A 6,126-nucleotide genomic window follows, 5' to 3' on the forward strand; every position below is an offset into this window, starting at 1 on the left:
CTATGCTGCCAAATTTTAATTCTAAACAGTGACGTTATTTGTCAAACCAAAGTGCTGGCATTTCCTTAAATCATCTAGCTGATCTTATGAAAACCGGGTCCTTCCCACGTATCTTAATTTGTCTTTAAATTAGACTAGAATAGATGGGACGGTTATATTTTGTCAGTAACTAGACTCTAACCTTTCCATTGACAACATCTTTTAATTTAAGAAGTCAGAGTCATTGTCATTTAGCAAGTTGTGACTTGGACCTGGAAATTTAAACAAACAATGTATATGTGTGAGAAAAAGGCTAATATCATCAGCCATTAAGGCAGTTAAGGCCATTAATATGTCTGCTATATTTCGAACTAATCTTTCAAACATAACTAAGGTGACTTCAGAAGAAGTAATATTTAATATCTCATGGAAGCCTTACCCAACACGTGGAGATTTTCTTTCATCACCCTCCCATAGAGAGGTCTAGTGAGTTGTTTTGGCTTTGGACTAACACATCACTTTTGTTAGACTTGCATGCGACAAGCCATGACGCAGCCCCCCCTAGGAATTTAAAGCTCACCGTCAGTGCAACTGCTGCGTTTCAGTTTCCAGCCAAGTTTGACCTTGTTTTCAAAACTTCAGCTATATATCTCACATAAATCAGACATCTTGTTTTAGCATTGGATATCTTTAACTGTTTTTCAGACCCTATAGGTCATCATTTACTTTCCTCACCCTCCCATAGAGAGGTCTAGTGAGTTGTTTTGGCTATGGACTAACACCTCACACTTGTTAGACTTGCATGCGACAAGCCATGACGCAGCCCCCCCTAGGAATTTAAAGCTCACCGTCAGTGCAACTGCTGCCCTTTGGATTTTGCAGCCAAGTTTGACCTTGTTTTCAAAACTTCAGCTATATATCTCACATAAATCAGACATCTTGTTTTAGCATTGGATATCTTTAACTGTTTTTCAGACCCTATAGGTCATCATTTACTTTCCTCACCCTCCCATAGAGAGGTCTAGTGAGTTGTTTTGGCTATGGACTAACACCTCACACTTGTTAGACTTGCATGCGACAAGCCATGACGCAGCCCCCCCTAGGAATTTAAAGCTCACCGTCAGTGCAACTGCTGCCAAAGGCAGCAGTTGCACTTTGGATTTTGCAGCCAAGTTTGACCTTGTTTTCAAAACTTCAGCTATATATCTCACATAAATCAGACATCTTGTTTTAGCATTGGATATATTTTTAACTGAAATCAATTTTCTCACATAAATTCAAGAAATTATTAAACAATGCTCATATTTCTGTTGCCTATGCTGCCAAATTTTACTTCCAAACACTGACGTTATTTGTCAAACCAAAGTGCTGGCATTTCCTCAAATCATCTAGCTGATCTTATGAAAACCGGGTCCTTCCCACGTATCTTAATTTGTCTTTAAATTAGACTAGAATAGATGGGACGGTTATATTTTGTCAGTAACTAGACTCTAACCTTTCCATTGACAACATCTTTTAATTTAAGAAGTCAGAGTCATTATCATTTGGCAAGTTGTGACTTGGACCTGGAAATTTAAACAAACAATGTATATGTGTGAGAAAAAGGCTAATATCATCAGCCATTAAGGCAGTTAAGGCCATTAATATGTCTGCTATATTTCGAACTAATCTTTCAAACATCACTAAGGTGACTTCAGAAGAAGTAATATTTAATATCTCATGGAAGCCTTACCCAACACGTGGAGATTTTCTTTCATCACCCTCCCATAGAGAGGTCTAGTGAGTTGTTTTGGCTTTGGACTAACACCTCACACTTGTTAGACTTGCATGCGACAAGCCATGACGCAGCCCCCCCTAGGAATTTAAAGCTCACCGTCAGTGCAACTGCTGCCAAAGGCAGCAGTTGCACTTTGGATTTTGCAGCCAAGTTTTACCTTGTTTTCAAAACTTCAGCTATATATATCAAATAAGTCAGACATCTTGTTTTAGCATTGGATATCTTTAACTGTTTTTCAGACCCTATAGGTCATCATTTACTTTCCTCACCCTCCCATAGAGAGGTCTAGTGAGTTGTTTTGGCTATGGACTAACACCTCACACTTGTTAGACTTGCATGCGACAAGCCATGACGCAGCCCCCCCTAGGAATTTAAAGCTCACCGTCAGTGCAACTGCTGCCAAAGGCAGCAGTTGCACTTTGGATTTTGCAGCCAAGTTTGACCTTGTTTTCAAAACTTCAGCTATATATCTCACATAAATCAGACATCTTGTTTTAGCATTGGATATATTTTTAACTGAAATCAATTTTCTCACATAAATTCAAGAAATTATTAAACAATGCTCATATTTCTGTTGCCTATGCTGCCAAATTTTACTTCCAAACACTGACGTTATTTGTCAAACCAAAGTGCTGGCATTTCCTGAAATCATCTAGCTGATCTTATGAAAACCGGGTCCTTCCCACGTATCTTAATTTGTCTTTAAATTAGACTAGAATAGATGGGACGGTTATATTTTGTCAGTAACTAGACTCTAACCTTTCCATTGACAACATCTTTTAATTTAAGAAGTCAGAGTCATTGTCATTTAGCAAGTTGTGACTTGGACCTGGAAATTTAAACAAAAAATGTATATGTGTGAGAAAAAGGCTAATATCATCAGCCATTAAGGCAGTTAAGGCCATTAATATGTCTGCTATATTTCGAACTAATCTTTCAAACATCACTAAGGTGACTTCAGAAGAAGTAATATTTAATATCTCATGTAAGCCTTACCCAACACGTGGAGATTTTCTTTCCTCACCCTCCCATAGAGAGGTCTAGTGAGTTGTTTTGGCTTTGGACTAACACCTCACACTTGTTAGACTTGCATGCGACAAGCCATGACGCAGCCCCCCCTAGGAATTTAAAGCTCACCGTCAGTGCAACTGTTGCCAAAGGCAGCAGTTGCACTTTGGATTTTGCAGCCAAGTTTGACCTTGTTTTCAAAACTTCAGCTATATATCTCACATAAATCAGACATCTTGTTTTAGCATTGGATATCTTTAACTGTTTTTCAGACCCTATAGGTCATCATTTACTTTCCTCACCCTCCCATAGAGAGGTCTAGTGAGTTGTTTTGGCTATGGACTAACACCTCACACTTGTTAGACTTGCATGCGACAAGCCATGACGCAGCCCCCCCTAGGAATTTAAAGCTCACCGTCAGTGCAACTGCTGCCAAAGGCAGCAGTTGCACTTTGGATTTTGCAGCCAAGTTTGACCTTGTTTTCAAAACTTCAGCTATATATCTCACATAAATCAGACATCTTGTTTTAGCATTGGATATATTTTTAACTGAAATCAATTTTCTCACATAAATTCAAGAAATTATTAAACAATGCTCATCTTTCTGTTGCCTATGCTGCCAAATTTTACTTCCAAACACTGACGTTATTTGTCTAACCAAAGTGCTTGCATTTCCTCAAATCATCTAGCTGATCTTATGAAAACCGGGTCCTTCCCACGTATCTTAATTTGTCTTTAAATTAGACTAGAATAGATGGGACGGTTATATTTTGTCAGTAACTAGACTCTAACCTTTCCATTGACAACATCTTTTAATTTAAGAAGTCAGAGTCATTGTCATTTAGCAAGTTGTGACTTGGACCTGGAAATTTAAACAAACATTGTATATGTGTGAGAAAAAGGCTAATATCATCAGCCATTAAGGCAGTTAAGGCCATTAATATGTCTGCTATATTTCGAACTAATCTTTCAAACATCACTAAGGTGACTTCAGAAGAAGTAATATTTAATATCTCATGGAAGCCTTACCCAACACGTGGAGATTTTCTTTCATCACCCTCCCATAGAGAGGTCTAGTGAGTTGTTTTGGCTTTGGACTAACACCTCACACTTGTTAGACTTGCATGCGACAAGCCATGACGCAGCCCCCCCTAGGAATTTAAAGCTCACCGTCAGTGCAACTGCTGCCCTTTGGATTTTGCAGCCAAGTTTGACCTTGTTTTCAAAACTTCAGCTATATATCTCACATAAATCAGACATCTTGTTTTAGCATTGGATATCTTTAACTGTTTTTCAGACCCTATAGGTCATCATTTACTTTCCTCACCCTCCCATAGAGAGGTCTAGTGAGTTGTTTTGGCTATGGACTAACACCTCACACTTGTTAGACTTGCATGCGACAAGCCATGACGCAGCCCCCCCTAGGAATTTAAAGCTCACCGTCAGTGCAACTGCTGCCAAAGGCAGGAGTTGCACTTTGGATTTTGCAGCCAAGTTTGACCTTGTTTTCAAAACTCCAGCTATATATCTCACATAAATCAGACATCTTGTTTTAGCATTGGATATATTTTTAACTAAAATCAATTTTCTCACATAAACTCAAGAAATTATTAAACAATGCTTATATTTCTGTTGCCTATGCTGCCAAATTTTACTTCTAAACACTGACGTTATTTGTCAAACCAAAGTGCTGGCATTTCCTCAAATCATCTAGCTGATCTTATGAAAACCGGGTCCTTCCCACGTATCTTAATTTGTCTTTAAATTAGACTAGAATAGATGGGACGGTTATATTTTGTCAGTAACTAGACTCTAACCTTTCCATTGACAACATCTTTTAATTTAAGAAGTCAGAGTCATTGTCATTTAGCAAGTTGTGACTTGGACCTGGAAATTTAAACAAACAATGTATATGTGTGAGAAAAAGGCTAATATCATCAGCCATTAAGGCAGTTAAGGCCATTAATATGTCTGCTATATTTCGAACTAATCTTTCAAACATCACTAAGGTGACTTCAGAAGAAGTAATATTTAATATCTCATGGAAGCCTTACCCAACACGTGGAGATTTTCTTTCATCACCCTCCCATAGAGAGGTCTAGTGAGTTGTTTTGGCTTTGGACTAACACCTCACACTTGTTAGACTTGCATGCGACAAGCCATGACGCAGCCCCCCCTAGGAATTTAAAGCTCACCGTCAGTGCAACTGCTGCCTTTGCAGCCAAGTTTGACCTTGTTTTCAAAACTTCAGCTATATATCTCACATAAATCAGACATCTTGTTTTAGCATTGGATATCTTTAACTGTTTTTCAGACCCTATAGGTCATCATTTACTTTCCTCACCCTCCCATAGAGAGGTCTAGTGAGTTGTTTTGGCTATGGACTAACACCTCACACTTGTTAGACTTGCATGCGACAAGCCATGACGCAGCCCCCCCTAGGAATTTAAAGCTCACCGTCAGTGCAACTGCTGCCAAAGGCAGGAGTTGCACTTTGGATTTTGCAGCCAAGTTTGACCTTGTTTTCAAAACTTCAGCTATATATCTCACATAAATCAGACATCTTGTTTTAGCATTGGATATATTTTTAACTGAAATCAATTTTCTCACATAAATTCAAGAAATTATTAAACAATGCTCATATTTCTGTTGCCTATGCTGCCAAATTTTACTTCCAAACACTGACGTTATTTGTCAAACAAAAGTGCTGGTATTTCCTCAAATCATCGAGCTGATCTTATGAAAACCGGGTTCTTCCCACGGAGCTTAATTTGTCTTTAAAGTAGACTAGGAGAGATGGGACGGGTATATTGTGTCAGTAACTAGACTCTAACCTTTCCATTGACAACATCTTTTAATTTAAGAAGTCAGAGTCATTGTCATTTAGCAAGTTGTGACTTGGACCTGGAAATTTAAACAAACAATGTATATGTGTGAGAAAAAGGCTAATATCATCAGCCATTAAGGCAGTTAAGGCCATTAATATGTCTGCTATATTTCGAACTAATCTTTCAAACATCACTAAGGTGACTTCAGAAGAAGTAATATTTAATATCTCATGGAAGCCTTACCCAACACGTGGAGATTTTCTTTCATCACCCTCCCATAGAGAGGTCTAGTGAGTTGTTTTGGCTTTGGACTAACACCTCACACTTGTTAGACTTGCATGCGACAAGTCATGACGCAGCCCCCCCTAGGAATTTAAAGCTCACCGTCAGTGCAACTGCTGCCAAAGGCAGCAGGTGCACTTTGGATTTTGCAGCCAAGTTTGACCTTGTTTTCAAAACTTCAGCTATATATCTCACATAAATCAGACATCTTGTTTTAGCATTGGATATCTTTAACTGTTTTTCAGACCCTAT

Source organism: Montipora capricornis, unplaced genomic scaffold, assembly GCF_036669925.1.
Source record: "Montipora capricornis isolate CH-2021 unplaced genomic scaffold, ASM3666992v2 scaffold_453, whole genome shotgun sequence".
NCBI lineage: Eukaryota > Metazoa > Cnidaria > Anthozoa > Scleractinia > Acroporidae > Montipora > Montipora capricornis.